General features: G+C 39.8%; 1 protein-coding gene and 1 long non-coding RNA gene across 3 annotated transcripts in view; one reads left to right on the forward strand and one right to left on the reverse strand.

The window, feature by feature from the left end:
* Gucy1a2 (guanylate cyclase 1 soluble subunit alpha 2) overlaps nucleotides 1-23,610 on the reverse strand; it is a 217,989-nt gene that overhangs the window by 57,953 nt on the left and 136,426 nt on the right. The window lies entirely within an intron of this gene.
* On the forward strand, nucleotides 12,860-13,585 carry LOC125349543. Its single transcript, XR_007210534.1, has 2 exons — nucleotides 12,860-12,939; nucleotides 13,535-13,585. It is a non-coding gene; the product is annotated as an uncharacterized LOC125349543 (long non-coding RNA).

Here is a 23,610-nt window from a genome sequence, read left to right on the forward strand (position 1 = left end):
AACTATATATATATATATATATACACACATATATACATATATATATATACATATATATACTTTTGGGGGAAATGCCATAGGTTTTAAATAAAATAAACCAAAGGGCTATCAACATATTTTGAGAAAGGAGACTTAAAAATCACTTAGGAAGTATGCAGATCATTTCTCTTATCAAGTCTCTTACGGGCTTTCCTTCTCCACTCCTGTGGTTCGTATCTTACTTGAGGCTCTTATTCTCCTACATGGACTATCATAGTAATATCATAACTTTTCTATCTTATCTCTAGTCTATTTCTCTTGCAAATTTCCAGTGCTCAGCTCTGGTTCTTTCAAAAACATACACCTGAACAGGTGACTTCCTCAATGAGACGCTCCAGAGAGCTGTAAGTTCCTTCTGAATAGTTCCAGAAAACTCTAAGTTCCTTCTGCATCTGACTCTAGATGCAAGGAAAACAGTCTTAATGGCCTGCCTTCTCACCTGACGCCTCCACCTTTATCACTGTACCTGAACAGTACCATGGGCCCCTGCTGTTCTCTACATTTCCTGAATAGTTCACATGTCTGAGTTTTTACACCTGCTATTCCATCTGCTTGAACCACTCCCCTGCTTTCATTACCTGATTTCCTACTCAACCTGTTCATCTTCAATATACCCCCTATTTTCTCTCAGTCATGGCCTCCCTGACTTCCTGTCCTCTTTCCTCCATCCCTTCAGTGGGCAGAGTTTATCATCTCATCTTCTCGGTCATCCTGGCTTATCGCACATTCTTTCTCAGCATATAAAAATTACAGTAGAGATCTTGAAATTCTATTGCAAAGTGAAATGGACATATCAAAATGAACAACTAAATATGTGGGGGGGGGGGAAACATCATATTCTTACTTTCCCTGTCTCATCCATCTGCTACAAAATCACATGTTACAATTTAGTTTCTGAGGGAAAAATCACATAGGGAATGGAAGCCTCACATTTGGAGTGCTCACAGGCAATTGTAATCTAAGATTATTTGTCACATTTTTCTCTCAACACCGTAACACTTTCTGTAACACTTGCTTCTCAGAGAAGCAACTTCTAGGCCACCAAAAATATTTCTAATCAAGTTTGCCAAAAAAAAAAAAAAACTTTCCCATTTTTCCCCATTAGCACACTTTAAATCCCTCCCTGCAAACCTCTCGTGGTAAAGTGCCTAGCCTTACATTAAGGATTTTAAGTTTTAAAACTTAACTTTTTGTGTGGTGTGCTTTGAATGTTGATAGACATAAATGGGGGGTTCGGACAAAGTGATACAGTCTATTTATTATGAGATGTAGTCAGAATATTTGGAAGTCATTGTTTCAAGCAACACAAGTGAGCTAAGCATGTTTTATGCACATGAACGCATACGATATTGACAGGGAGCAGTAAAGAATATGTTCTCCAGATGGTTAAACATGGGCCAAATCAGTACTCTCTCTTTGTACCTTTCCAGAGAGACTTACAGTTACACCTCCTTAATGGAAAAAAGAATTTTTTTATTCCTGATTTGTATTAAAATGTGTTGAACTTTTGAGACTAGGTCATGATAGTAGCTGTTTAGTAGACTGAAGACTTAAAAGACTGGTTCTGAGAGCTCAAGGGGTGTAGAGGATGGGCCACGCTTTCCTCATGTCTGAGTGGAGTAGTGGAGTGGCAAGAACATAAAAGCCCAGGGGCAGGGCCCAGGCCCAGAGTTCAAACCCCAGGATTGGGAAAGAAAGAAAATGAGGAAAGAAAGAGAGAGAGACAGAGACAGAGACAGAGACAGAGACAGAGAGACAGAGAAGGAAGGAAAGAAGGAAGGAAGGAAGGAAGGAAGGAAGGAAGGAAGGAAGGAAGGAAGGAAGGAAGGAAGGAAGGGGAAGGGAAGGGAGGGAAGGAAGGAAGGAAGGAAGGAAGGAAGGGAAGGAAGGAAGGAAGGAAGGAAGGAAGGAAGGAAGGAAGGAAGGAAGGAAGGAAGGAACGAAGGAAGGAAGGAAGGAAGGGAAGGAAGGAAGGAAGGAAGGAAGGAAGGAAGGAACGAAGGAAGGAACGAAGGGAAGGAAGGAAAGGAAGGAGAGAGGAAGGGGGAGAGAGAAGGAGAGAGGAGAAAGGAAGGGAGAACTGGAGAAATGGAAGGGAAAGAGAGGGAGGGAGAGAGGGAGGGAGATGAATCTACAAACCTTTATTCCAAATATATTCCTCTATCTCTTAGAGACTGAAATATTTAGCCATATATACCCTGTAGATTATAACTGGTCAGTCACAATGCATGAATGTGGATAGGGAAAAATAAACTTCGTAATTATTTTCTATCCTCCCTCATCTAGAAAATGCATCTGAGTTCCCATTTTGCCTGTAAAACAGGCAAAAGGAAAAGGACCATTTAGTAGCAAGTAATATTTAAAAGCCTGTTTCAAATGTGCTTCCAACATTTTCACCTCCTGAAAACCAGAAAGCAGGGATATCACTATCCCCAGAGAAAACTCACAGGAAATAAAGACTCACACAAGTTCACAGACCCAGCAATTACCAGAGAAAGACCTAAAACCCGAGTCTTTGCACTCTAAATCCTTTGCCCTGTGATTACAGTGACCTGTTTTGACACTTGAGAGACAACAGGACAGCCCAAGTTAAAGGTAGAGTTTGTTTACTTCACATCTTTGTCCTTGGCCTGCCTTGGTCCTAAGGATATAATAAGACTATGCTATAAATCTGAGGGTATTGCTCTAACCCATCTTTTGCTCATAAACTCTCTTTTGTACAATAGAGGGAAAAATACTGTATTTTGGAGAATGTAAAATCCCATCAATTGCAAAAGGCGTGAGTATTTCTTGTACAACTACGGAAACCCATCCAATCAATTTAAATCATGACAATGCCTTCACCTTGCCTGTAATTTCCTTCAACGATTGCTAAAACACTTCTTTTACACTTACCTATAGTTTACTATGTTCATTCTGTGCACACACACGCACATACACACACACACAAAAGATGAGAAATATACTAACTTAAGATGAGCTTTAAAAAAATGTTCTTCCTAAAGTCCCTCATTGTTAGATTCTAATTATTTTAACTTGTTGCTTGAATTGGAGATGTTAGCAGCCATCGTTTTCTACCTATGTTTCCAGTGGCAAGAGGTGTTCCTTTCAAAGGTTCCACTCTTCAGAATGCTTTGAGTTTGGAGCATTTGAAATGTTACCAGAAGATGAGCAAAAGTATGATTCCAACAAAAAATAAACCCCGTAGCCTTTGCTTCAAATAATCCTTGTTTGTAGATTTTAAACATCTAGGGTTGGGGTTGGGAATATGGCCTAGTGGCAAGAGTGCTTGCCTCGTATACATAAAGCCTTGGGTTCGATTCCTCAACACCACATATATAGAAAATGGCCAGAAGTGGTGCTGTGGCTCAAGTGGTAGAGTGCTAACCACATCTAGGGTTGAAGTTGTCCACATGTGTCACTGGGAATATGAAATCTTTGCAGATGTGGACAGCAATAACCTGCTTCGGGAAGGCACAAGGCAGCTCTCAGGCATCGCCAAGGTTCAGCGATACTCATCAAACAGGGGACAAACATGTGTTCTAGAACTGCTGAAATCACCTACCCGCCTCATATTGTCTTTTAACTTTCCCTTTAAGAACAACAGTGGGATATGTGTATTCAGACACCTGTCAAGTTCCTTCCTGGGAATCAACCAAATTAAGATAGAGAAAAACAATGTGCAAAATTAGCTGAGAGTGAACAAAATTCGTTAGAACATGACAGTCGCGATGTATTTTCTACTACTTCTCGTTTTCTGTGAAATGCCCAGCTTGTACTACCTGCACATAAGGAAACAGAAACTCAGAAAGAGAAAGCAATTTGCTCTCAACAGAAAGACAGCTCCTGCCAGAGCCCAGATTCCAACCTGAGCCAGCATCTTCCTTCCTCCTGCTCTCTTTGGAGTTTCTTACCGTCTTTATTCTTTTTGAAAACTGATTTTTCCTCCTAGTTTTTTCATCTGTTCTTCCTTCATCTTTGGTTCTTTTTGTTGGTTTGTTTTCTCATTCAACTATGCATTACAGTAAACAATGGGATATCTTAATTGTCAGAGGACAATTTCTGTTGTCTTGCCATTCCTGGGGGTGTCTGGCAAGCAACAGCTTCCTTTCTCGTTCAAGAGCCACACCAGTGTTTACCTCCCTATAGGCAAAACTTGAGGAGGTGCCTATGTGATCTGCCCAAAGTAGCTCATTTCTACACCATCAAGGACAAGTCCCCCCTCTTGGAGGAGGGACTTCCTATATTCCACCAATGAGAAGGGGTTTTCTGTATACACGCACTCCAAGGGACTTCCTTGCTGCAAATAAGCACGGGAATAGAAACAAGTGCTATTGAGGGGAGCCACTGGTAAGGAGCTTGAAATAATTTCCTGGCAGATTTTTATTTGCCATGGCTAGCCACAGGGCCATGATATGATTAAATATTTGAGGAGTCTGCTCTCATCACGCTATGACATTGCTTTCTTGTCTAGCTAAATGATATTTCTTTCGTGTCTAGTTGAACAACCCCAGAGGTGGCCCCTCCTGCTTCCACTCTTTCGCCCTTTGGTGCAGTGTTGGCCAGTGGAAATTCAACGTAGGCTCCAGAGGTAATCCCCATATGTGATTTAAAATTTTTCTAGTAGACATGTGAAAAAATAAAGCATGATGGAAATTAATTGAATCACATTCTACTTAACCTAATGCAAGCAAATAAGTGATCAACTCAAATGGCACTAAATTAACCATTATGAATGACTTTGGAAATCATTCTTTTTGCAAAGTCTTTGGAATGTGGTGTGTATTTTGCATGCTTAGCACGTATCCATTCAGACTCGCCATATCTGATGTACTGCAAAGCTCATGTGGACAATGTGGCTCTGAGGGGGACGGACAATGAAGCGCCTCAATGGGCAGAGAAGCTTACATTTATGTTGAATGGAGAACATGGTGTATAACAGATTAGGGAGGTGGGATGGTACTGTAAAGCATGGGAGAAGAAGATAAGGAAAAGTGGATAATACTAAAAAATGGGGCTTCCAATGAATTGGTTCTGGTTCTCTGTAAGTACAAACCAAATGTGATTGGAAAAAGAAAGTCTGAAGGACCAGAATAAGGTAATATATTTTACACCATGGTCAAAATGATTGTAGAAAAAACAAATGTAATGTTTTTAAAATGAAAATGGGGTGCTTTGACTGGCACCAATTATGTAGGGCTATTTGGGAAAAGGTTTACAATGGTGATAATAATATAGGACAAATACATATAACCTTTCCTTATTTTACAGACATGTAAAATAGCCATGAACAGGATAGATTTTTTTGCTGTTCAATAAAATGGCATAATCAAATGCAATGAATTCCTTCAGTACTTAGTCTAGATAATTGCTGCATGAATTTGATTAACATGCATTTCTACTTAATGCATATAGTGAAAGAGACAAACACTAAATGAAGTTATGACATGTGAACATGTAGCAAGGCTACCCATTTTTCTACTCTCACTTTCAGATCTATCATTTGATGAAAAGAAACGACTCTGCTATACCTACTTAGTATTGCTTACCTACCAATTACCACCTTTCAACTGCATGCCACTTAAGGCATTTTATCACAGTTGACATTGTTACCGAAACACAGTAGCAAAATCAAATAAGGCAGGGAAAGAGTGGGCATAAAAATTAATAAGGGCCAGAAGAGGCACATGGAATTATCAACAAATGAATTTTCAACAGGTGAAGAGTTTTAGGATATTTTGAACATGTTTCAGGAAGATACAATTTTGATATTATTTTGATATTTGTTCATGTGTTTTCTTTCTTTAGGCTTGAATAGTAAGTCACAGTATATATATTGAGCTGTAATAGGTTCCCCCTTACTGCCATAGTGTCATACTGCTGAATTGCTACCACCCAGACTAGAATCCTGGGAGTAGTACTATATCTAATCAACCTAGTCCTTCCTTCTCTTCCTTCCTTCCATCCTTCCTTCCTTCCTTCCTTCCTTTTCTTGTCCTCTCTCTCTCTCTCTCTCTCTCTCTCTCTCTCTCTCTCTCTCTCTCTGCCCCCTCCCCATTTCCTTTTTTTTTTTTTGTCAGTACTGGGGATTGAACTCAGGGCCTCATGTTGGCTAGCCACTGACCATTTGAGCTACACTGCCTGCTCACTTTTACATTGGATATTTTCAAGGTTGGTTTTCAGTTTTTGCTCAGGCCAGCCCAGGCTATGACCTAGATACTCCTCCTTAAACTCCCTTGTCTCAGTGGCATGGCAGAACTGTGTACCACCATTGGTTGAGATGGACTCCCATGAACTTTTTATGTCCAGGCTGGCCTTGAACCACGATCTCCTGGCCTTTACCTTCCAAGTCGCTAGGATCACTGAACTTGAATCACTGAACTCAGTTCAAATCAGTTTAATTGAATTAGGCTCATATATATTTTTGTAGCCTTCTCCATTCCTCACTTCAACAGCATTTTGGTTCAGGCTTTTCTCAGCTTGTATAAGCCTTCAAGAGCTCCTACAATAGCCTACTAAAGAAAACTCTTCTCAGTCTTATCCCTTCAAATGTATGAACCTCAAAGCTACCATAGTGGTTCCTTTCCTGCTTGGAGAGAGTCATGCTCATTAGCATGACCCTGCAGACTCCCATAATGTGGCTTCTGCCCATCCTTGACTTATTTGTCACCTGATTACTCTCTATCCTCTGTCGTTCACATGCTTTGCATATGCTAACTATGTACTAGTTTTGCTGTATTATGTATTTAGGTATGTCAGTGTGATGACTACCTCACTCATTGAGGTAAAAATCATCATTCATCATAAAAAAAACATTTTGCATTACTTGCATGATACAATTCACACCAGAACCTTAGCAGGAGACCTAAGATAGTGTTTCACACATAAGCAGCATCTGGTAAATGAATGTCTAAGTGAACTACACTTACAAACATCCCCAAGTTTAGATAAAATTCAGAGTTTAACACAATAGTAAGAAAACTTACCTTCTGTTCGATCCCTACTTTAAGAATCCAACCCAATCTCAAACATGAGTCATGTTCAATTTAGAATCTAGGTCACAAATCAACTACCAAGCAGCTCACAGTTGTGCAGCATACATCATCAGGCAGTGAGGAACATGCCCATCCACCATCTATGGCCACACTAGAGAGAAGCAATGGCGTTTGCCATCAGTGAGAATCGCAAAGAGTTCTGGGAATGCGGAGGCAGAGGTGTGAAGAAAGCCTGTGGAAAATGTCCCTGGTAGTAAATGCCTTTCTGTGTGTTCATCAAAATGAATGTGTTTTGATAAATTCCAGAATTTAACTTTCATTTTGCCTTACACAAATGTCCTCATTTGTACCCTTTGGACCTTGCATTTGCATAGATCTTTTTGGAAGACAAGTAAGGAAGCAAGAAGGTCTCCTTGCCATGTCTTACTGAATTTGCTTTAGGAGCTGCTCAAAGGGCGATGGAAATACTGTATGTGCGAAAAGAAAGCTTGCAATATGTGTTTTTTTCTTAGACAACGTCTCATTATGTCATTCAGGGTGACCTAGAGCTCACAAGTCTCAGTGTTAAACTCTCAGTCCTCTTTCCTGAGCCGTGTCAGTGCTGGGACTACAGGAGCAAGCTCACATTTCATTGTTGTTGTTGTTGTCATTACTGTAAAGGTAAGATATTTCTTAAAATCTGAAAACAGTGATGTCCCATCATAGAATGAGGGTGGAATTGTGATGGAAGCAGAACTAAGTTTAAGGTTTATGTAAAAGCACCTAATTATGTATTTCATTAAAAACTATAATGCAAACTGGGGCACTGGTGGCTCCTGCCTATAATCCTACCTACTCAGAAAACTGAAAATCATTTTCATGCCAGCCTTGGCAATACACCTTGCAAGACTGTGTCTCAAAAATAACCAGAAAAAAAGTAGGGGTATAGGTATGGCTAAAGGGGCAGAGGGCAGCCTAACAAGCTCAAAATCCCAAATACCAGGACTGCCCAAAATAAATAACTTCAAACAGTCATCTTTTGGTGAGTACTTCTGTTTTTAAAATGGATAAAGATTATCTTCTCTTTGTCTTACCCTGCTATTTCCTTAGGTGTCACTACTTGAATAATTTCTAAAAGGCTAACCAAGTATTTTTATTTCTTAAGTTCCTGATTATACTTCCTTGTGTAAAATTAGTAAGTGTTATCAAAATCATGGCGAATGATTAAGGAAAAAGGTAGAAGTGAGTTGATTTAAGCCAGGTGTTGATGGCTCATGCCTACAATCCTAAATTATTTAAAAGGCCAAGATCTAAGGATTACTGTTCGAAGTCAGGCTGGGCAGGAAAGTCTATGAGACTCTTATTGTCAATAAACTACCAAAAATTTGGGAAATGATGCTGTGGCTCAAGTAGTAGAGTCCTAGCCTTGGGCAAAATAAGCTCAAGGACAGCACCCAGTCCCTAAATTCAAGCCCTAGGACTGGCACACACACACAAAACTTAGTTAATTTAAAAAAGAAACAAATCAAATTCACCATGAGTTAGTGGATAAACTAAAAGGAAAGGCAGGATTGAAGGAGGGTCTTTCCAAACCCCACAGTGATTCTTGAGTAATTCTTATTACACATGTAAAAAAAAACCTGAAAAGTATTTTTTTATCTAGTCAGTTCTCCCTTCTTTGAAAAAAACAGTGATTTATTAGCCATTTTAGTATACCCCTGCGTATTTTCCCCTCATTAAATTGCACCCCATATTTAAATAATAAAGTCCTATCAAATATTTATTTTAATTACCATTTGCTGCCACACAGTAGTGCTTCTGAGAATTGAGGTTTTAATATTCAAATCCTTTTCCTGGCACAGCATAAACACTAATCAGTGTTTATCCCATAGCAACGGGAGCTAAGGAATACATCCCTCTTCGTTCCTCGCCCATCGATACGGATAATAAATAGTCACTAACCGTATGCCGCGGATTCCTAATACGTAGCCTCAACAGTTCACAGAATGAACCACACCGCGGCCCGCATCTCCATGGCCACCATGATACCTTGCATTCGCATAAGCTATCTAGAGTTCTTCAAGCATGAATGAGCCTCATAAATGTGGTGGCCAACACTGTAGCTTCAGTTTATCCCCTTTTATTATTAGACCTTTGTGTCTTTTCTATTCTTTCATTAGGAGTCACTGTCAGCCTATGTTAAAAGAAACAAAAAAGGTAATGAATTTTATCTTCATGATGACTGATAGACCAGGACAAGAAGAAAAGTGATTTCTCTTGGGCTAACGCTTTAGGCACTGCCTGGTAAAGTAAAAGCCATGACTCTTTCTGACATGTGTATTGCCATAGGTGGCTGCAAACGTCACTTCATTTTTCTGAGTGGTAGTGATTTATGAAATGAAGCCAGTGAGGTATTCTCTAGAAGGTTGGTAAAAGGATCAGAAAAATAATTCCTGTACATACTCTGTCATGATTCTGGGCCCCAAATCGATTCTCAATAAGCTGCCAATACTGGCATGGTAGAGTAATGGTGGCAGGCTAGAGACTGGAGCAACAGTGGGAGTTTGCCAATAGGACATGAAGCTCTGGGCGCAATCTCTAGCACTGCCCCCCCCCAAATGAGGATAATATTTAGATAAATAAAAGCAGAATGTACTTTAGAATAACCAACATGCATATCTAGAACCTCTCATTCTCCTTCAAGTAAGTGGAGTCTTTTTTTTAACTTTTCAAGTACCAAATTCTATGTAGTGTCAACACCAGTTCAGAAACAGCTGAATGAAATATAACAGGACAGTTTGCTCTTTGTGGTCTCGTAGGCACACCAACTGAATCAAAGAGCAAGAATCAAAATATTGATTGTGTTTTATAGATATCATGGTGTGTGTGTGTGTGTGTGTGTCTGTGTCTGTGTTTGTGTCTGTGTCTGTGCGTGTGTGAACACAGGTCCTGGAGCCTGAACTCAGGGCATTGAGCTGTGCTTTTGCTTTATTTTTTGTTGTTCTTTTTGTCTCAAGGCTGGTACTCTACCACTTGAGCCACAGCTCCACTTCTGGCTTTTTGGTGATTAACTGGAGATAAAGAGTCTCACAGACTTTCCCGCCTAGGCTGGCTTTGATCAGTTATCCTCAGATCTCAGCCTCCCAAGTAATTAAGACTATAGAAGTAAGCCACAAGGACCCATGGGCTATGACATTTTTGATGATCACATAATCATAGCCAAATGACATGATTGTGTGTTTTATGATCAATATCAATGAGGTTGATATTGGTGTTACAATATAGAAATTATTGACACGAGGGAAAGTCTGTTGTTTCAAGACATGAAAGAGCATTCCAGGGAAGATGTAGAGTTGATTGAGCATGACAGAAGGCGGCATATCCGGCCACTGGGAAGGAATAAAATGGAACTCTGATCTGAAAGTCATTTTTCCACACTGAATTTGTGCTGACAACCTCAAAACCTCAAGGATCAAAAAATACTTTATGAAATAAGGAATACGGACACTCCTGGATTTAAAATAATAAAATTTCTTAACATTGAGACTTTTCTGATGCTTTCTAATGGTAGTATGTTTTGCGCCTCTTCCCATAGGGGCTGTGCTCTCCAGGCCCGTCCTTCCACAGGTCGCCCGCTAACAACACGTGCATTAGAAAATCCCTCCTAACAGAAACAGCTAATGGCGGAAAAGAGGAGCACTCATGGTACTGTTGCAAACAGCTGTGTTCCCAGCTGGGGTAACCAACTGCAGATGGCAAAAGACAGAAGACTTTCTGAATTTTTGCACTCCCTTCTACCCATGCCTTCTGATTTTTTTCTCCTCCAGAAATAGGAAGATGATAGTCAGGTACAATTAGGATTTTATGAGAACTTGATTTGTGACGTGGTGTGTGTGTGTGTGTGTGTGTGTGTGTGTGTGTGTGTGTGCGCGCGCGTGCAGTCATGGTGGAATTCTCACACATGAAGTTACAACTGACAGGAAGGTTGCTCTTCCTTTCCTATTCACCTTCTCTTGATCTTTAACAGTGCCTTTTTTTTTTTTTTTTTTTTTGCCAGTCCTGGGGCTTGGGACTCAGGGCCTGTGCAATGTCCCTGGCTTCTTTTTGCTCAAAGCCAGTGTAATATGGAGGTCAGATCTGGCCAGCGAAAGAGGGCAGAAGCTGACTCCATCTCCACTATTTCCCCAGCCCTCCTGCTCAGAGGCCCAGGAAGATTCCCTCTCCCTGTAAAAAATAGTACAGGCCAGCTCAGGCGCCTTACGCCATGCCACATGTTCGAGTCTTGTGTCTCTGTCCCCATGGCATCCCAGTTCAGCTCTCCATTGGAGCTGACTTGGTTTGTTGGTACTTGGAAATCCTCCAGAAGTAAGTCTCTGTGCCACTGTCCTATTCTGTGTTATATGTTTTTCTGAAACCTGGAACCGGTCCATCCGGAACTTACCCAATAAATTCATATATTTACTTGAGACTGTCTCTGAATAGTGGACTCTTGGAGGGATGGGGGGTTCCCCCGCCTCGCCCCCATGCCATTGCAGCGAGCACTCTACTACTTGAGCCACAGCACCACTTCCGGCTTTTTCTGTTTATGTGATGCTGAGCAATCAAACCCAGGGCTTCCTGCACGTTAACCAAGTACTCTACCACTAAGCCACATTCCCAGTCCCTAACAGTGCCCTTTATGAAACATGTATGATGTCAGCAATGCCAGTAGATCTCCCAGTAATGACATTGTTAAACACAACAGCTGACAGTAGAAAGCAACAGGGAAATCTCATAGACACTTGGTGGTATTTCCCAAATCCTGAAGCTCTCATTTCCTCCAAAGAAAATGAAGAGGCAGGAAAGAAGGAAGTCATTCTATCTAAAGAGAAAACACCAACCGATGGTGAGGATAAGGTGGGTGGATGAGTTATTATGATATACTTTTGGAGCATAAAAATTTACAGGTCACGTTCTTCTTAAAGGTAATGACGATCACGGGGCTCTGTGCTTAGGAGACTAAAAGCTCTTCCTTGATGAATGGAGCAAAGAAGCATCAGAATGGCAAGTGTCAAAACAGCTGGCCTGAAACAAACTTCAGATGCAAAACGATCCTGAGGTCATGCAGGAACCTGGCTTGGTCTACAAGGTGGTACAGCCCATGTTTATGTGCTGGACATGTATAGATGAGGACAGCCCATGTGTGTGGACACGCATGTCTGTGTGCTGGACATGTGTATCATGTGTAAAGATGAGGACATAGCAAACAGAGCACCTAAGGTAAAGGCAGGAGACACACAGCACTTCATTATTCAGCCCTTCTGTGTTTTCACTCCATTTGTTCTTTTAGGGAGCTGGATGTACTTTATCCATTTATAGACTCTGAAACACAGATAAAATAGAGTACCAGGGAACATAAACCCAGGCAACCTAGATTTCTAATTCCAAAGAATTCATTGTAATTTTTTTCTTCTTAACTGACATTTATGGTAGGCCCTTTCTTTCTCAAAATTTTCACTGGACATGGCCCAGGGCCACATGGTTTTAATTATATTAGTATGCTATCCTTTACCTTCTTAGGTAAATTAATTTCATTATTTCTCATCCACTGTTTTCCAAATCATGGGTTTGAGAATTACTTTAGGGAGTTATGAACAGCATTGTTTAATTAAATAGAACAGAATGGGCTACCAGCACAGTATGGAACAGAAAATATCAAGATTGCACTGCCCAAAGTAAGCTTATTATTTCATTAATGTTTGCCCTAGGACCTGATTTATAATTGACTTACTGTAGTTCACAAGAATAATATTTGAAATCTGTTAGGTGCCCCCCATCTCTCTCCCTCTCCCTCTATCTCCATTTCCCCCTTCCTGGCTGTCATGAGGTAAGCAACCCTGCTCTAACATACCAGTATTTGCCAGTGAGAAGAAACTGACTAGCAGAAGTGGCAGAAGCGGCGGAAGGAGCGGCAGAAGCGGCGGACGGAGCGGCAGAGAACCCGAGCAGCAGCAGTTTCACTCACCAGGGTAGACAAGTGGTGTGAAGGTGGATGTGGATGTGGAGGCCAGCAATGGTATTAGTGAAAAGTACCGGGTGGCTACTCGCAGCAGTTCGGTTCGCAGAAAAAGGGCCGTCAGGACTGGGCATACTCCCAGAAAAAGGAGAAAAATAGATGAGAATTCCGCCTGTCCTGACTCTTAAGCCCTTCCCCAGTCACGGCACCATATATGTTAGGTTTTTTAAAGTAGGTAGCCGGTAAAGGAGAATGCCACGCGGTATTCAGGCAGGAGAGAACGTTTATTACCGAACTGCTGGCGTGTGGCCAAGATGATCCATGGCCGGAGAGAAGGGAGAGAGAGAGAGAGAGACCCCCACCCAGCCCTGCTTTATTTAGGGCAGGGGCAAGGGGTGTGGCCAGGTGGATTAGGAGGTGACCTCAGGGAAAGGGGAGGTAACTGCCTCCAGGTCTGCAGGTTACCCAGGTAACTGGGTGGAGACTTAATGAGGTGGGGGCATCTGCATGTAGCCCTCAGGGAGAGGACCAGACATTTCTCAAAAGAAATTGTCTCAGATGGCCAATGGATACAGGGGAAAACATGGTTTTACCAGGTGGTGCCTCAGTCTCAAAACTGGGTACACACTCCAAGGAACTGAAGTCAATGTGTTAAAGGAAATTGTGCTCTCCCAGAACCACTGTTCACAATGCCAAGAGAATATCCATCTCCCTCCACTTTTCCTTGATGCTTCTCTAATGCTCTAAGTCCACCAAAGGAAGTTCTGACAGCCTAGAAAATGGGAGGACTTCCTCTCCCTCTAAGCTAATTGGAGACAGAGCCAGGAGATCCATGTTCTTCCTCTTTCCCTAGACACATGCTTAGAGGAACCCCAGGACAATCAGATCCACCATGCCCATGGGGACATGACCTTGAAAATGCCAACATCACCGTCCTTTCCTCCTCCCCTTCTCTATCTCAGCCCTGACTCTTGCTCCTCATTCTGGTATTACCCTCCAAGACCTTGTCTCAGACTATTGAAAACTCACACTATACTCCCATGTGAACATCTAGCACTAAATATAGCAGAAAGAACTAAAAAAAAAAAAAAAAGCACAAAGTTCTATCATTGTAAGTATCCACAAATAACCAAGTGAAAATTTTAAAAGCAAAGTGACTGCTGAAATAGAACAACACAGTATCAATGAAAACTGCATAAAAATATAGAAAAACCCTGCCTACCTGAGATGAATTATGAAGTAATATGAGTGTATGCCAAAGGAAAAGGACATATTTGATTTATACCATTCACCCCACCACCCAGGCATTTCCCCCACTGTCATGGGTTTATCACCATAATCAATGTAGAAACTTTTTCTATAGTTTATATTTTAAATCATTCTCTAGTCAGAAATGTGGTTCACTTTTTTCCCTATCTATTTCTTCCTTTTTCCCCCAGGAAATCTTTTCAAGGTGCCCTTGAATTCTGAGAATAGAAACACACTTGATGAATCCTACGTGTCAATCAAGCTGACAGCTATAAAATAAAATCCATCTCTCTGCTAAAGGATAACTTTTAAGGATAAATTTTCAGCTCAGCAATTTAATCATATGAGGGCTCCTTAAATGAGAAGATGATGCCTGGTTAATTCTCTCTATGTGCCTTTGCATATTAATGGACATGTCTTCCTGTTAAGGATGCTCTCTAAAGAGGTTCTTGTTGCTGTGTAAAAATATATGACTAAACCCAACTGTTGGTGCTGTTCTGACTTTTCTACATTTTACTGAAAGAAAGGGTACTCATAACTATTCTCATAATTAATCAATTGCAGAAATAGCTCATTCTTCAACCTTTGGTAACCTCAGTGAAATATGCCGGTAATTCTCTAAATTCAAGAAAATAGAAAGAGTATCCTCTGGATTTCTTTACTCTTGTCAGCTCAGGTGATAAAGGACGTACTTAGAACTAGAGGTGGTCTGTTTAATTAAAGCCAGCTTATGAACACTCCACTGAAGTGTTACTCTCATGTGGTGACTGTCAGGCAGACAGTAATAAATTCTCCTTTCTCTTCTTGCAACTTGGTTTTCTTTCGTTTTCTTCCCCCTCTCCCCCCACCCCCCATGATTCTGAGGCTTCAGCTTAAGGTCTGGGTGCTGTCCCTGAGCTCTTTGGCTCAAGCTTAGCACTCTGCCACTTTGAACCATAGTGCCACTTCATTGTTCTGGTGGTTAGTTGGAGATAAGAGTCTCATGGACTTTCCTGCCTGAGCGGGCTTTGAACTGTGATCCTTAGAAGTCAGCCTTCTGATTAGATAGGATTATAGGCATGAGCCACCAGAGCACAGCTAATGACTTGGTTTTCTGTATGTCTGACCACTGACATGAATTACACTACATATACTATACTAAGCAAAACTATTCCTATAGTATTTCCATACTATATTGTTACCATACCATATTATAGAGTCTTGAGCTAGATGCTGGGAAAGTTTTTCTGTATTTTTTTTAAATAAAGCCCTATCTTTTAAACTTAAAATATAAAGTCAAGAGTATCACATTCCCAAATGGGAAGTACCATCATGCACTTATAAAATTAGATTACAGAACAAGTTGTAATATTCAGTCATCAGTGTGGTACAAGGTGGAATCTTGATAAAACACATTCTACACATTGAAGGATCATCTTGGTAAAACATTGTAGGTGGAAAAGCAATGTATGGAAATGTGAGTAACAAATGAATGAGGGCATCTGTTTTCCCACTTAGCCAATCAGCATTTAGCACTAGTGCATCAGGTGTCATAGAATTCACAAATATGAATATATTGTGTGTACCCTAATATACAAAGATGCACCAGATGGAGTGTTCACAAGTGTTCTTGACACCTAAGATTTTACATAATTTACCTACAAAGTATAACATGTTAAATATCAATAGTAAACTGTGATTAAAAATTATGGATTTTCTAAAGGACTATTTAACTGCTATATGAAACTGAATATGACTGTGGAGGATGATTTCATAGGATTTGAACTGGGTTAAAAGAGATAGAAGAAGGGCTTGGAATATGACCTAGTGGCAAGAGTGCTTGCCTCCTACATATGAATCTCTCGTTTGATTCCCCAGCACCACATATATGGAAAACGGCCAGAAGGGGTGCTGTGGCTCAGGTGGCAGAGTGCTAGCCTTGAGCAGGAAGAAGCCAGGGAAGGTGCTCAGGCCCTGAGTCCAAGGCCCAGGACTGGCAAAAAAAAAAAAAAGAGATAGAAGAAGGAAGCAAACAAAGCAAAACAAAATAAAACACAAAAGGAAAATATAATAATGAACAAAACAGGGTGACCCAAACCAAGCAGAAATCAACATGCAGAGTGACAATTAGCCTGGCATATTTAATGCCAAAATATTAGGGTAAAGATTTAGTTGGAAATACATAGGGTTATATTAGTACCTTGGCAACAGAAGTGATTAGGGGTTGGTCCTCATTTCACAGGCAATGGATAGGGGACAGCGGGGCTAGGTTTTGTCGCTGATGTTTGATATTATTTAGAGAAGGAGCATATGAAAGAGTCCAGAAAGGCAAGTTTTTTTTTTCTGGAAGAAAATTACAATTTTATATTAATCAACAAGAAAATTATGTTAGCACAAGTGAGATCTTTAAAAGGAGAGAGATGAAAGTAGGAAAGGGAAAGCCATTTGAAAAGATCAATGTTGGAAGGGATGTGTAAAGAAATATTTAGATTATTCAGATTGATTATCTGCTATCATTCATTACATTAGAGAAGAGAGGGGCTACTGAAACTAAAAGTAGCAACATTAAGAGATAAGCAGACAGTGAAAAATATTTGCAACCCTCACATCTAGAGAAAAGAAAAGAAAAAAAAATGGGACCATGGCAGAACTAGGACCCAGTTGATTTCAAAAGCTGCATGCATTCTTAATGGATATTTAACTACCATGATTATGTAATTTTCTCCAATAGCACACATCAGTCGTACAGCAATAATTTTCTACTTAGGTAGTCTGACATGATGGATGATTTTTAAAAAGAGTATAAACTAAGAGTCCAGACAGGAACAGTGCTGAGATGGGAGATTATGGCATTTAGGCTAGATCAGACAGGAGTTAGATTGTGCTCTTGCCCACCCCGGCCCCCAAATTCCTCTGCTGAAAGCCCAATCTGTAGTCTATGACTGCAACCTTCTCTGTAAAGGTCATTGATAGTTTGAATATGAAATGTCCTCCATGGGCTCAAGTGTTCAAGGCTTGGTCTGGATACCAAGGTGCTGGTACTATCTGGGGCAGTTCTAGAACCTTCTTTGAGAATCTACTTAGAAGAAATAGGTCACTGTGGGATGGACACTTGCGGTATCTTTTTTCCTAGCCCCTTCATGCCTACTCTGCTTCCTGGCTGCCATGAGTTGAACAGCTCTTCTCCACCACCCATTCTCACAGCCCTATCAATACCTTGATCCAGATTCCCAGCTTCTTCTGCCACCGTGAGACAATAAACATCTGCTGTTTGAAGTTGCTAAGGCAGTGAGACTTTGTGATGGCATCTGTAACAAACTAATGCAGAAGGGAAAACCAGAGAGAGACAGAGAGAGATGCAAAACCTAAGAACAGAGAAAGCTGTGGACATTGCAGTGATCAGTAAGAATGATGGAGTAGGAAGTGGCAGAAAAAAAAGGGGTAGTGGCCAAGAAAAAAACACTCAGAATTGAGAATCTACAGCCAGAACAGTTTGAAGGATGGGTTCAGGACTGGATATGGGATTTCTGAAGTAAGCTGCCCACCAAGGAAGGGCAAGACCATGCTAAAAAATAAACATCACTTATAGGAACATGACTGTTATATTGACACATTTTTTCTCTTATCACATGTGAATAGTATTTCTAACTTGATATAGGGGTAAAATACATAAACTATCTTACACTGATTAATTCTATGACATACATGAAGATGCCAATATGAGAAACAATGAAAAATAGTTCTACCTGAAGAGACACTACAATTTTTCCAATTCCTACAATTTCTATAAATGAATATATTTTAAGAGAAGAAAAAGATGTTGGGGGATTCAGAACATACCTGCTTGTTAGTTCCACCTCCTCCCCAAACACACAGATGTTTTAAAGACCACAGAAAACTGGCCTAGCACAGCCATAGGAACGCTAAAAGTTAAAAGGAGAAGAAACCTATTTGGCATGTGTGGCCAAATTATATGTGAACAATTGCCTGCAGGGAGAAAGTCTTATGGAAGGAAGATATGGAGAATCAGGTGGCAGGAGGAGAAGGAGGGATAGAGAAGCAGAAATTAACCATTTTAAAAAGAACTTAAATGAAACTGTAAATGTGGTCGCATACTCCAAGGTAAAAATTGACTATCTGCCATAGATTTGTGCAATTTTTTTCTATCTTTTTATATAATAACCTCAAAAACATCCTTACCCATTGCCATTGCTTCTTTCACAAATGAACAGTGTGACCCCACAAAAAAAATGATTACAAAGTTATTTCTCCTTCTACCAGCTGGCTTTATCTTCTTCATTAGCTTCCTTTATAACTTTCCAACATTCAGATCCCCTTGGTATCCAGTTACATATTATACATTGAAAAATTTGCTTCCAAGTATGGTTTATTGCATATATAATGAAGGGAGTTGTCTTCTAAATTTTCCAACTTTTAAAATCTTAATAATTAATAAATGCTGGCCATTCACAATGGATTTCCCCCGAATTCCTATATGATATCCTTTGTAAAGCATCTTTACTTCTGTTCTGGTTGAATCGATCTCTAAGAAAAAACACAAGGGGCAGCAGAACATGCTTTGTAAAGCTGACAGCGTGCTACTGCTTGATTGGACAGCAGTGGCAGACAAATGTATTTGGCTCTAGAATCCAGGAGGAGTTGTCCAGCTCAACAATGCAACCAAGCTAGCTAGATAGTTTGCCTGGGGAAATCTTCTAGAATCAAAATGCCAACCTACCAGAACACACTAATAACTTTTCCAAGTTAAAATAGGCATTCGTCATTTTAGAGCAGATACTTAAAAAGAGATGAACTGTCCCTCAAGCATCAACTTTGGAAGGGAAGTTTTGCCAGCATTGCTTATGATAGATACATACTTAGACTTCTGATAGGCCATATATTTAAGTGTGTAATGGTTCTTGTTTCCCTGGGGTCTATGTGTGCTTTAATCATAAAATAAGCATAACATTTGGCTATATCTTTCTATAGTAACATATTCTCCATACTCGTGGAGTTAGTTCCACTTTCTTTTATTATACTTTAGGTAGGAAAACTATATGTCTTGAGTGTTGAAGGTGAAAACAAGATAAGTCTAGTGTGTTCAAGAGGACATGAATCTGAATATGCAAAGTTGAAAAAAAAAAAAGGAAAACTTGAGGAAAAGAATAGCAGGCAGACAAAGAGCTCCAAAAACTGACATGAACACTGTAAGTCAGTCATTTACAAGTACAGGGCATGGCAAATGTTCCAATGTGAAGAATATTGATCACAAAGCAAAGGGTTGGAGAAAAGAAGATATAACAGCCATCAATGGCACAACAACAAAGTGGCATCCTCTACTTTTTCCTAGTACTTGCAAATTGAATACAGTTGTATTGAGACAACCAATCCAGCATGTTCTTGCTATTTTATCAAATAATTCTTGGCTAAGAAAAGTTAAGTTTGGGATATCTGGACCCCCCCCCCCGCCGACTCCCATCAAAGGAATATGAAGACTAAGTATAGAAATGTACCAGTGCTGAAGAATGATCAAGAAAAGTTTATTTTGTGAGATAACTGTCATTAGGTCAATGTAAGCATTTGAGGTGTGTTGTCTATATAGTATAAAGTGGTTCTAATGTTTACATTACATTGCTATGAAACTTAATGGGTGTCAACTCATTCCCATTTACGCTTTACAGTGAGTATTTATGACTCTTTCATTAGTAGCTTACTAATTTCTACTACTGATATCTTATGGATACCAAAGTTTAGCCAGTAAAATCTTTCACCCTGTGCAATTATAGGCACTATCTACTGTCTACTCCTTTTTGAATAGATAGGTAAAAGCTTGTGATGTACTTCATTTTAAAATTATGAGTTATTTTTATTATTGAACTCTATAAAAATGGTTCATGATGCTACCAACAATTTTGATATTATAGATACAATATTAAACTTAATAATGTAATGGTATCTTATTAAATATATTAATAACATTGGATTATTAGCTACATTTAAATAATAAAGTGAATATACAGAGTCAAGAGTCAAGCACTGGTAACTCATGCATGTAATCCTAGCTACTCAAGAAGCTGAAATCTGAGGATCATGGTTCAAAGTCAGCCTGGGCAGGAAAGTCTGTAAGACTCTTAACTCCAATTAGCCACCAAAAAAAAATTTTAAAAAAGTGGAATTGGAGCTGTGGCTCAAAGTGATAGAGCTGTAGCCATAAGCAACAGAACTCAGAGAAAGCACCCAGGCCCTGGATCCAAGCCCCACAATTGATCATTTAAAAAAAGAATATATAACTATAATTAATTTTATGCACACACTTAGATAATGTGAGAAAATATGAAAACTATAGGGTTAAAACGGGGGGAAAAGCTCTTTTTCCTAAATTGATCAGTATGGACAATTATGCTCATTTATTCACAACAATGTTGGTTTTCATGAGTAGAATTTAGCTGATCCATGGAAAAATGACCATCACTTTTCTGTTTAATTGAGAAAGGAAATGAGCCGGATAGGTGCTAAAGATGGAGAAGGGCTCAAGATTCAAGCAAACAGATCCGTGGGGATGGGCAATAACCAAGGGGAGCAGAGAACAACATGCCCACACATGTGCAGCAACACTAGTTGAAGCACAAGCAACAAAACTGTTTCTTTCCTCAGGATTTGTACTTGTAAGAAAGATGCAAGAGCACTATTGAAACAAACAAACACAGGTGCCAGCTTAACTGACCAAGCTTGTAGACGAATTCATTCAAGCAAACAAGTAGAATGGTATCTTCAAATTGGGAAATCTTGGTGAGTGATTCAATTTTTTTTTTTTTTACTGAATGGATGTCAGTGACCAGATGTTTTGCTATTATGTAGGCCGAGTTTTGTTTCAAGAGCTGGGAAAACAAGGCAGATTAGTATCTGGCACAAATGCTGTCTGATCTGCGACACAGAGAAATTCAATGGAGGCTTGGTGGCTGACTGATAAAACTATGTGACACTATATTGCACTTCCAGTTGGTGGGTTTGACTATTACAAATAAAAAAGTAGTCTTAGAGGAATTAATATGTAAAAACCATCAACTAATACCATTTACAGATATATGTTCAAGATAATATATTTGTCTTTTATATTGTCTTGTGATTTTTAATATTACTGTTTTCCTGGGGGGAGAGGAGATTTCATATTGCCACAAAAAGATCATGTCTTCCTTTACTTATTTTTATTTTTATTTATTTATTTATTTTTTTTTTGGCCAGTCCTGGGCCTTGGACTCAGGGCCTGAGCACTGTCCCTGGCTTCTTCCCGCTCAAGGCTAGCACTCTGCCACTTGAGCCACAGCGCCGCTTCTGGCTGTTTTCTGTATATGTGGTGCTGGGGAATCGAACCCAGGGCCTCATGTATCCGAGGCAGGCACGCTTGCCACTAGGCCATATCCCCAGCCCCCTTTACTTATTTTTTGGTAGTACTAGTTTTTGAACTCAGAACTTCACACTCTCAAGTGGCTGGCATACTGCCACTTGAACCTTGCCTCCAGCCCTGCTTTATACTGGTAATTTGGGAAACATGGTATCAGATCTGTCTGAGCTGCTCTCTAACTGTGATCCTATGGATCTCAGGCTCACGAGTAGCTAGGATTACAAGTAACAGCCACTGGCACCTGCTCATAGCTTCTATTTTTATAAGCAGTTAATACTACAGAAGTTTATATTCAATATCATTCTCAAATGTTTCAGGGGCTGGGAATATGACTTAGTGGTACAGTGCTTGCCTGCATGCATGAAGCCCTGGGTTTGATTCCTCAGCACCAGAAAAGACAGAAGTGGTGCCGTGGCTTGAGAGGTAGAGTGCTAGCCTTAGAAGAGAAGCCAGGAACAGTGCTCAGGCCCTGACTCCAAACCCCAGGACTGGCAAAAAAAAAAAAAAAAAAAAAAAAAAAAAGTTTCACCAGAGTCTTGGAAGTTCCGCAGACCTACCAATTTTTGACTCCTTAGATTAAATACATACATAAGCCTCTTCCTGATGTCAACATATTCATGTACAATTGCAGTCAAGTTTGCCTCAAATTAGAAAGCCTTAAGGACACCACACTGCAATTTACCAGAAACATGAAGAACAACACTCTTCAAAGGAAGATTAAAATTAGCATAGTGACCAAATGCAGGATCCTATTTTCTAGTTGTATGACAAGAGGTAGAAGCTAATGGTTAGGAGTATATATTTTTAAGAGCAAACAGATTGGACTCTCAATGTGGAATCAATTCTTATTTCATCTTTACCCTTATTTCACAGTAAGTCCTGCTGCCTCTTGGTTTTTCTCAGTTATGTATCCAATTCATGGTCCACGATTGGTGTAAGACGTGTGGTATTATGCATAAACAAACATGGGAATGGGCCTACAATATAGAGAGAGAGATGCAAATACATTAGCTCTCAACATGTGTAGGAAACACTTGTGTAAGGATGTAGAAAGGAAAAGAGAGATAGATGCCATACAGTCTCCTGCTTGGCATCGGGCCTGGTCACTGTAACCAGTGAATAAGTGAGGCCTCTAAGTAGATACTGGTAATAATTTGGCAAATTTGGGATCCTGGAAAATTGGAAACTTTTTGTTGTTGTTGTTCTTTTCAAGTAGATACAACTTGGCACAAACTCAGCTCTCGGATTGACGAGCTATATAATCTTGCTGAAATTATGCAAACGTTCTGAATTATAAATTATTTAAATGTAAAATAAATCTTAATGAAACCCATTTTTCAGGGTTTGAGGAGGGAGATGAAAAGCGTTCCGAGTATATAGCACACTTGGTCTAAGTCTGATATCTAAAAGAAATGTAATATGTATTTTACCTTTGATTTCACACATATTCTTGGAAGTTCCTTTATTTTCTCATTTTTGAAATACTTCAAATCTACATACAAAAATACTCTGAAAAATAGTTTTGATGTAATTTAAATGATAATAAATATAGTTGGTTTCCAATTCTACTTCTTTTAAAAATGTACCAAATATAGCCAGGTGCCCGGGCTCACACCTAAAATCCTTGCCACTTAGGAGGCTGAGATCTGAAGAAATGCATCTTGAAGCTGACCCAGGAAAGAAAAATCTACAATACGCCATCTCCATAACCAGAAAAACACCAGACTAGGAGCGTGCACCAGCCATAAGTGAGAAAGCCATGTGAGATCAAGAGGCCCTGAGTTCAAGTTCTGGTTCCAGCACACATACACACACATACACACACACACACACACACACACACACACACACACACACACACACACACCATAGAAAATCTACAGACACCAAAATAATGTAGATCTGAACATAAACAGCACTCTGTTGAATATTTTCTCCACAAAGAACGTAAAAGTCTGCCAAATCTTTTTAAA

Source organism: Perognathus longimembris, chromosome 3, assembly GCF_023159225.1.
Source record: "Perognathus longimembris pacificus isolate PPM17 chromosome 3, ASM2315922v1, whole genome shotgun sequence".
Taxonomy (NCBI): Eukaryota; Metazoa; Chordata; class Mammalia; order Rodentia; family Heteromyidae; genus Perognathus; species Perognathus longimembris.